This window comes from Perna viridis, chromosome 1 (genome assembly GCF_037379345.1).
Source record: "Perna viridis isolate PV_CMFRI_1.1 ecotype Kerala chromosome 1, ASM3737934v1, whole genome shotgun sequence".
Lineage (NCBI taxonomy): Eukaryota > Metazoa > Mollusca > Bivalvia > Mytilida > Mytilidae > Perna > Perna viridis.
Window position 1 is genome coordinate 38,948,866 of NC_142445.1, and position 11,029 is coordinate 38,959,894.

An 11,029-nucleotide genomic window follows, 5' to 3' on the forward strand; every position below is an offset into this window, starting at 1 on the left:
TGTACAATAGACATGTTGGGTACTAGTGTTTGAAGTATCGATGTAACCAACATATCTTCTCATATCAAGCGCGTATTTTTGCAGTTTCAATGTGACAAAATGCGTGTTTTTTCATGAAATGAAGAACTTTCGGAATTTCATATGACAAATCAGTCAACCGAAATCATATTAGTCGACCGGATCATTAAAAGCATGGTATATATTTTTTAGGTAATTAGAGAGAGAGAAGGAGAGAGGAAGAATTGTAAGATTCATAATGAAGCCGAAACATACTCTTTTCGAAATTTAAGTTTGTAGCGTTAACCTTTCAGAAAGATATATCTTTTTTTTTCACAGCTGTGTAATTCTTTTTGTCAGTTATTATCATTTAGTTGGAAAAATAAAACAAAACAGAAACAAGAAAATCGGGAATACAAAAACAAAACAAAAAAACAAAAAAACAAAAGACGAAGAACAAGTTAAAAAAAACTCTAAAGAATTAAAGTATACACAAAATTATATGCATGGCCTGTATGGAAAGTGGAATGAAGTCAGATGCTCCTGAAGCGGTTTCTGATAATTTTCGCAAGACAACCAACCTACATTTAAGGTTATTGGTAAGCTGCTGGTCTTTTTGCAGACTCGCAGTATTATTCAAGGTACATATAGCTAATTTCTTTTACCAATTGTCTTTTTAAATTATATTAAAACAAAATCATATTCCAAATATTCATATGTTCAAAAAGGTTAACATTTATTGCAATAATTTCTAATGGCGTATTAATATTGTACAAATGGGCTATGCTAGACTGGTTAGCAACCAACAACTTGTCGGAAGACCCACCATAGTCTTTAATAAAAAAAGCATATATACTCTCATGCTCTAACAGGCAACATACTTAAGATAAGTATTTCTCACAAAGTTTTAAATTTAAATAAGATTTTTTTTGCCCATTTCAGGTGAAAATCATGTAAACTAGTTTTGCCTATACACAAACACACACACACACACACACATATATATATATATATATATATATATATATATATATATAAAACGTCTCAGAAAGTGACGACTCTATTTGCTACACTGCTCCATCGGATCAAATTGATACAGGGAAGATATATAAACGTATAGAAAGGTCTGAAAAATTTCAAACGATGTTAGAACTGTCAAATTTGCGATGCAAATTTTTGGTCGTTCCCTCCGCGGGACTCGAACTCGTACCGTTGTGACATTTATGGCAACACCGCCTGCACAAAGTCCAGCGCCCTAGACCACTCGGCCAGCTAGGCTATATCAAAATATAGCTTTCGCTGGTCGGGTCATTCCTCCTCGTAGTATTAATCTAGGGTTGTAACTTAGTACACGATGTATGGTAGTACGGGACAGTTCATTTAGATGTTATTATGTAGGATAGAGGATCAAATTAATGATGCATGTCACAACAAATCAATATTATACAAACGTCTCAGAATGTGACGACTCTATTCACTACACTGCTCCAATGGATCAAATTGATAAATGGGAAGATATGTAAACGTATAGAAAGGTCTGAAAAATTCCAAACGATGTTAGAACTGTCAAATTTGCTATGCAAATTTTTGGTCGTTCCCTCCGCGGGACTCGAACATGTACTGCTGTGACATCTATGACAACACCGCCTGCACAAAGTCCAGCGCCCTGGACCACTCGGCCAGTTCTTACCAATTGATCTGGCAGATTCATTATTTGTATTACTTTGCGTCGAATAATGACAAGGGAATAAATGTATTCGTTTGAAATTCCATAATTCTCATCATCCATAGTAAACATATGTGTTATTTATCTTTTATCAAGATTGATTAACAGAATTTATCAAATTTGTTTCAATGTACTGCCAAGATGTTGGTATATAAGTTACAGCATGTATGTAGTATGGCTTTATTAGGATCGATAAATCTTTAGATTCATCGGATTCTAGATCTCTAACAATGACACTTTTAAGATACATATAACACTGACCTTAAATCTAAGTTATTGTGTCTTGCTCTTTTTATGAAGTTAATACAATTACAACACTTGGTTTTTTCAAGGTTATATACTACCTAACCCCAGCATAAGCTTGGAATCCTTTTTAACAGATATCATCTACAAAGCATTCAACTACAAAACCGACGATATCCATCAAGCAATTTAATCATACAAAATATATAGATATGTATTAAGTATCTATTTTGTATTTCATATACTACCAATTTTAAAGGACCAATTCAGTAGAAAAAAACAAAAAACAAAACTCCACAGAAAGTGAGTTTTTTTCAAGACATTATATCTTTAATTGTTTATTTCAAATTGAAAGTAAATGTATCAGTTAAAACAATGAAAATGGGCGAAATAAGACCTCCTGGAAGATGGAATTACAATGATTGTGAAACCTTTCTAAATCGACATCCCCATGTACGTATTACCCATACCATAAATCTGTTGAAATATTAAATTCACAATTTGAATACACTTGTGAGCAGTTAGAGAGTTTTCGATTAAAGAATTAACAACTTTTAAAGTCAATTAATCTCTATAGCCATATTTTTTTTTTAAAATGCAATGTTATATTCTTCAAAAGACATATTTACTACTAAATATACACCATAAATTAGACAAAGACATAATCAATGACAATGCTAAAATGCTGCAAGTTATTTATTATTGTCAAATAAAACTTTTGTTCATCAAGTTTGGTTCGAAGGCAGTTCGTGGTATAAGGTTTTTTTCATTCAACCCAAAACCATAAATGCATGTCAATAAACAATGTCAAATATCATCTATAGTTTCTTAATGTTGTACAGGAAAGCTGCCAGATTGGTTAGCAACCAACAACTGGTGTATAGACATGTCATAGTCAATCGCTGTTGGTGCTACAAGACCGCCCCGAGATGACAAAAAAATAGTATGCTGCGACCCATTAGGACTGATGACGATAACGTTTTCAGAATGGCATCCTGCTACATAAACACATCCGTCATAGTCTACTGTAATGCCATTCGGACTTTTCAGAATCTTATTGTCTATGAACATCCACTTAATCTTACCTTCCAGATCACAACAATAAAGGCATTCCGAGATATATTCCGTCCGGAGAGATTTGAAAGAGTTGATGATAGTGAAGTATAAGACATCGCTGACGGCAGTAATGTATGGAGTTCCTGGTATTGTTTGGGCCATAACAGTTCTCACCGTCTGGTCTTGCAGAGTTATCATTTTTATTCCTTCAGATCCAATAACGAACAGTGAATTCATGTCATAATTGTAACATATTCCACAATAGGTAGCTTTCATTGTTATTGGCTTTGTTACTTCTTGCTTTTCAAGATCAATCATGCGAAGCCAAGCAGTTGGTAGATGAAATAAATGTGACATCCCGTTCGTAGCATGGTTTCACTGAGATTGCAAAACATTTGTTTTCTTCGTGTTTCGTAACAAGAAATCCTTCAAAATCACATATAAAAACACCCCCCCCCATTAGGAAGCAAAACACAAGAAGTTATAAATTTGCTTGAAATAGTGAATGATCCAAGCACATCTAATAAAATATCGTCCACAGAGTTATCCTGTCGAATTTGAACATATTGACCTTGCTTTTCATCAAATACCGAATCGTTTGGAAGGTATTCAGCGGATATTTGTCCAAAAGATTTGGCGTTAATTTGAAATGTTCGAACTGTTTTGTTCAGATTAAAAACTAAATGTAGTTTTCGTGTAAGGTCATTGCTACATAATGATTAAAAAAAGTTTCTCATTTTCAATCTCTTTTTTTCAAATTCTTTCGTTGCAAGAAATGCTTGGAATTCAGATGCACATTCTTTTGACACGTTCTTTTCCATTTCGGTGAGTGAACTTATCATTTCCAAGAACTTATTTGATGTTTTCGCAATTTTTACAATCCCTTCGATAGATTCAAGATCTTTACAAAAATTGTGTTTCTCGGTCACACACCTGTTTCAACAAAAACAGTCATGTATTTTGCAATATATTTTATATTTGTCATTGTGTATGGCGTATATTTAACTGAATCTGAAAACCTGAGCAGAAAGTTCTTCGTATTTTTTGGCTGGTATCGTCTGATGGTTTTGACTTCCCCTTGAAACTCCGTGTATTTCTTTGCAATCCTCACAGAGACCATCATCACAGCCCCGAACCGCCGCCGGTTTGGTTATTTGGAGGGAGTAACAAATTCCAGGCACAACAAACTGGAAGCCTTGAAATCAGCCTAGAAAACTCATTTCATTTATATCTATATTATAAAAAGTAAAAACAAAAATTAAAAGTAGAATTAAAAACACCCAATTTTGAAACTTAAATGCAACAATAGAAATTATTTCTAAAATAAGTGAATGTTATATAGCGTCTTTAGCTTAGCATTTCTACTGCTCTTATAGAGAAATAAAGAAACAATGTAATTATAATATTCAATTAATTTTAGAACTTTACCGTCTTAGAGTCGGGCAAAGTGTTATAAGGTGTGGCACATGAAGGACAACAACGCAGAAATTTTATTGCATAAATCAAGTATCATCCAATAAAAAACATTAATGTGTTTGTAAAGTTTTTTTTAGATATTGACCGGTCAAAATTAGAAAAATAGCGGGAACATTTTCCGCACTTTTTCCTTATAGAAGCAATAAACAAATATCAACATCACAGATGATACCGGATAAAGATATATAGCTTTTCAGCTGTTTTCTAGGTGTCTTAAATATAATTGAGGCGAAAAAGCCAAATTGATAATTTTGATGTGCCACCCACTGCCTGATTCTTACACATAACTGAACACTTCCTAGAGTACTTTGCAACGCAAAAACTGTGTGAAATATCATACAAATAATTTATTTGATCATGTTTATCGGGATGTAATAACTGTAGAAGGTCTTTTTGACTGTTCATTGGATAAACCGTACTAACCATTCCAATTTTCATAAAACTGTAAAACGCCTTTGGAAGTACATGTTTTTACTATTTATACACAATTTATCGTTTTTCCCAGATTTTTTGGTGGCATTAATGCCGCATGATTTCTGTACGTGTTTTATAAGTTTTGTGTTGCGTAATTTTTTTTACTTCCTGTTATCTGTTGTGTTCCCATTGGGTGTACTTTTTCAACTAAAAGGCGAGGAAAGTGATATTGATAATCAGCTTTAAACTAAGGAGTTAGATCTAGGGTAAGGGACATAACTCTTACGAATCATTGGAACGTTTGTGTAAAACATTTTACATTCATTTCTTAAAAGCACCAAACTAAGTTGGATTGATTTCATTCTATTTCAAATAAAAGCTTGATAGGCTTCGGTGAAATCGCATATGATCCAAGCATATCATTGATTTTAAGAGTTATGTCCCTTACCCTAGGTCTACCTCTTTCAGACATTTTAAAATTTGCACAATACCAGAAACAAATATTGAATTTTAAAAAGTTAAAACTTTGCATGATGCTGTCCATTGCTTTCATCTTCTGGTACATTGTTGTCTTGCAATTTTTTACACAACTCTCCGTTGGTTTCTTAGTTCTGCCTCGTTTTGACTTTTCGTTTTGTCGCTGCTCATAAAAGTTATACTTAAAAAAATATTAACGTACCATTTTTTTGGTCAGTTAACATTGAGTTGTGATTAATTGTCTGCAATGTCAGTGTCCATTTAAAAAAATCATAATGTGTTGTACCTTGTAATGTGAATATGCTAAGTAAATTCTTTGGTATTTTGGTTTTGAGCAAACACATGACATGCGACATCGACCCCACCAGTAAAATGATATTTTGATTGCATGAGGCCACTTCATAAAAACAAAATATGGATTCAGATTTTGTTTTATTCGATGGTCAAAATGTTGAAATATTTCCTTTATAAGAGCTACACGAATATTCATTCGCAAGTCCGGCTAAAATCAATATTTCCATTTTCAATTAAACTCATTATATTTAATTATTATATGGAAACGTCGTGTTATCGTGTAGGTGCGTTCAGAGTAATAGACATATTCTTCTTTTGAAATATTCAAGGAAAGTTTTGCCCCTATGTTATATTTCATCGCATGAATTATCGCTTTGTGATATAAAGTTTAAGATCAAATCCTGTCGATATAAAAAAATAGTTAACAATGGCGTTTTTTTATTGCCTTTTTTTGGTGTTATTTTTGTTTTTTTGTTTTTGTTTTTGTTTTTGTTTTTGTTTTTGTTCTTTTTGATTTTTGTTTTTGTTTTTGTTTTTGTTACCTGTGTTTAATTTTGCCCATTACGGATATGTTTCTACCACTTCAAAATTAATTACTACGTTAACATCATGACTCCATATTGAATTGAATGATCTCGGCCCAGTGTGAATAGTCTTTGACACTTGTCGGGGACCTTCATCGGTATTACCAGAATATACTCACTTGTAATATGGCAAGTGCCACTGGCGGAGTAGGACATTCTTACCTTTCCGGAACACATGATTTCACTTTTTTGTTTTGTTTTGTTTTGTTTTGTTTTGTTTTTATTTTATTTTATTTTATTTTATTTTATTTTATTGTTTTTGTTTTTGTTTTTGTTTTTTTTTTGTTTTTGATTTTGTTTTGTTTTTTGTTTTTTTAGTTTGTTGTAGTTCATATTGCAAAGGTTTTAGTACTTCCGTGTGACATCTTGTTCCCTTATCTTTATTTTTTATGTTTGACTTGAATCATCCCAAGCCCTCTGCTATCGCTTCGGGATTTTTTTCTGCATTCAATAAGCGTTATTAGTGATAAATTATAGAAAATCAAAAATATTTTAATGGAAGAACAAACGAACAGTAAAAATTATGATAGAAGGAACTAACTTGTTTTTTTTTTCAAATAATAGAATTTGTAAGATTTCCTTTGCCTAAATCTTCTATAATCCTGAAAAGTATGTAAAAAGTATGGAAGTTTGTCTCACACACCATGGACGCAAACAGCTTCGAGATTATATATGTAAAATTTATGGTAAAGTTTATCATCTAAGCTGTCAAATTGAGATACTGCAAATATGTGTGTAAGGTAGAGTTGTCAAATCATTTTATCAGATGCTTCTAAAACGGTTCCTTATTCTTCTTGTAAGACAACCAACTTGCGAATAGTTAAAGTGTATGCGTAAACTGTTGGTCCTTTATTAGAATAAAAACATTGTTTAAAATACGTAACTCATTTGTATGACCTTTGACTTATTTGTGTAATTAACGAAAACCACCCAACCTATTCGTTATATAGAAAGTTAATTTATTCACAAGCGACATAATTTTTACAATAATTGCAAAACACTTTTTTATTATTGTACAAAAGGCTTTGCCAGACTGGTTAGCAACGAATAACTGGTTTGTAGACCCATCTTAGTAAATTCCAGTCGATACTTTCAGCCTATCTCGAGACGACAGTAGTACAATATGATGAGACGCATTACGATTGAGGAGGATAATGATGTTAAAATGGTTTCCTGCTACATAAACACATCCTTCATTGTCTATTGTGATCTCTTTTTAGACTTTTTTTATCTGTAAATATCCACTTTACGTTCCCTTGAAGATCAAAGAATTGAACGCATTCCACTTTTTCGTTAATTGATTTGAAATGATGTGATCGTGAAATATAATGAATCACCGAAAGAAGTCATGTACGGAGTTTCTGATATTGTTTGAAAAATGTTCCTTTGCCTCGAAAAATATCAAGAGAACAAATGTCGTCTTTGTAAAATATTCCATAATTGTCATCGTCCGTGGTAAATGAATGTGTTATGGTTCTTCTTTTATCAATCAAAAGAATACAAGGTTTATGATATTTAGTTCAATGTGCTGTCAAGATATCCGTAAGCAGATGGTATATAAGTTACGTCACGTTTATAGTATTACATTATTGAGATCGGTAAATATTTTGATCTATCTGAATCTGCAGTAATGACATTTTTAGAGCACATGAAGACTTAAATCTCATTCGTTTTTACATTTACAACTCTTGGCTTTTCAACGCTGTATACTACTTAACTCCAATCTAAACTAAAATTCCGTTTAAGAGACATCATCTTCAAAACATTCAACTACAAGAACGGTAATTATTCCAAAATCGTTATTTTAAGTCACTATTTTACATATTAACAACTACAGAACAAAAAGAAAAAAGCTGTGATTAGAGCTACAAATGTTGTGTATGATAATGTTTCTCCTTGAAAACACATATACCGCTTTTCAAATAATTGGCATTTAAATTCTCAAAGGCGATCTCTTTATTTATTATAAATGGTTATTTGAGATTAATGCATTAACATGGTTACATTTCATCGCTGATGTAAATGTAACTTTTATGGCTTGTGTTTGTTTCTGTTGTTGATTTGTGTTTGTTTTGTTATTCAATGAAGTGTGACAGATTTAATTTCGCAATTACATTTGACGAGATCCATAAAATAAATTTACTAGTAAGAAAATGAAACAACAAACAAAACTTCACAAGAAGTGAACTTTATTCAAGACATGTTATACCTTACTCATTAAAAACAAATTAGCCGTAGTGATTCGGATTAGAAAATACATATGGATGAGGTTAGACCTCCTGAGAGATGTAAATTTCACAATGAAAACTTGTCTGCATCGACATCTCTATGGACTGAATTTTCTTCTATTTAGACCGGTATTTAATTATCCTTTTTCATATTTACGGAAAGCAAGACATTTCAGCAAGTTTTTTTAAGAGACATAACCCACCAACACACGACAACCTGGTGGGCGGTCGTATTAGGGAAAGAGGAAATAGTAAACTTTTTTTCATAGAAACTTTAACTATTTTCACTTCGGTAAAAAACTGAATTGTTTGAAATAAGTAACTCAAAAATATCTAAGTACTTATCGCGGGTCTAATAAATATGAATATGAAGTTCACTGTTGTCTATTACTAGAATTTGACATAAACTAGTCTGCCGGATAACAAAAATGTGAAAAGTCGGAAATATGATTGATTTGTTGATTGTTAGGGTTTAACGCCCGAGCAGCAATATTTCAGTTATATTCAGGCGATGAACCTAAAAGGTATGATAAAATGAACATGAAATAATGATGATGAAATGAAAAAGGGATGAGACACAAGGATAATAGGGTCGACACATTTTGATTGCTACAAGATAAAAGGGAGGGATGGGTAGGGTCGGGTCGGACAATTTAGCCTCCTGTGGCGAGAAACGTGGCATCTTTCCCAACACGGTGCACCACTATGGTTTGCGGTCAGGTTGTCCGTATTATAGCCCAGTTGCTCTGTGGGCAGAGCACCTAGCCCCTGGCTAGGTTTCTGATCACTATTTAGTCGCCTTTGACGACAAGCTTAACGATGGTGCAGGCCTTTTATTTTGACACCCGGACCTGCACGGGGCCGGAAATATGAAAAAAAGAATATTTATTCAGGATAACATTCATTTAAAATGAAATTAACAGACTTCGAAATGAAAAGATTCGAACAATATGTGAAACACGAAGCAAGAAAAAACGTTATTGGGGGGGGGGGGTGGCTATTATAAGAAAAAAAAACATTTAAGACATCAAAAAATATATATTATAAAAAACATTGTCTCGTAAGAAACACATTTCACAAAGGGGAAATTCACGCACAGGTTTTGCGAGATACCCTCTTTTATGTTTGTAATACGCCCTGCAATGAATAATTTTAACTATTTTCTTGTGGAAAACATTATGTGATTGAAATTCAACAAGCATTCTAGTTATGTTTTTGGTTCGTTCTAGGCCTTGCTTAATTTACTTAATAACATTCACATATATTTTCGTGTATGGAAAAGAAATCAATTTTTAATTCATTTCTTTTTATATGCGTTTTCGTGCATATATTCAGTCTTTATCATTAAAATTTTATCACAAAGACAAAATTATTGAACAGGATTTTTACTTGAATTTCAAATGATTTTGCCCGTAAAATAGAATGTATGATAGAGTTCAACTGAAATTCGTGTGAATTGAGTCTTCACGAGAATTTCATGTCATGATTTCACACAAACATGATGGTAAGTAAATTTCACCAGAAATTTTCACGTGAAGTCCATCTGAATCATGTGAATTCCACGATAACAATATTTGCATATGAAGTACGGGTTGTGACATCTATCTAGCTGGCCTAGTGGTCTAGGTCGCTGGACTTTGTGCAGGAGGTGTTGCCATAGATGTCACAGCGGTACGACTTAACATTAACATCGTGGATTTTTATGGTGTATTTATCTGGATTATGAGAACCGATTTGTTCACCGAGTGGTAAATTTCCTTTCCTCTTTCATCGTACTCGGACGACGTGATAATTTATGAACAAATTGACGTATGAATCTGGAAATCCCATTGTCTTACCCGTGCAGCTGGTCAGTGTTTTGTTTTGTTTTTTTTTTTATTCTTTGGTTGTTTTTTAAATGTGATAGTTTAATGTTTGATTTGTTTGTTTGTTTGTCTGATTTTTGCTTGTATATTTGTTTGTTTATTTGTTATTTTAGGTTCTCTGTCGTACGTGTTTTTATTCCTTGTCTAGTCGTTATCCTAGCATTATGGTCCTTGTTTTTGTTCATAATAATAATCTTGAATTGTTAAACATTCCAATGAATTTAAGACTCAGTCTAAGTACTCTTAGTTATTTACTGGCATTGATATTCTTGCACCACATCCAAAGTTCCCTTGACATTTAGTTCCTGACCAGAACTATTTTCCCTCTGATTCAGGTCAAAATGGTCATTAATTTTAATTTTCTTTTAAATACTAGTTGATTGTGTTATTTATATTGCATTTCATATCACATCGTTTTGGCTAAACGAGACTATATCATTTTAGTTGTATGTATTCTACATAAATCCGCTCATCACCTTTGTTCAGATGCGCTACAAAAAAAGCTGTATGCATAAAGAAAACATATTATTGGGTTTCTATCACAAATATTCGTTGTTAGTACGTCATTAGGGAAAATTTAAAAGATAAAAATGTACCTGCTATGACATGGACTGCCATTTATAATCGACATGTCTTATTGAATTATGATTCCATTGTTTCTCTATTCTC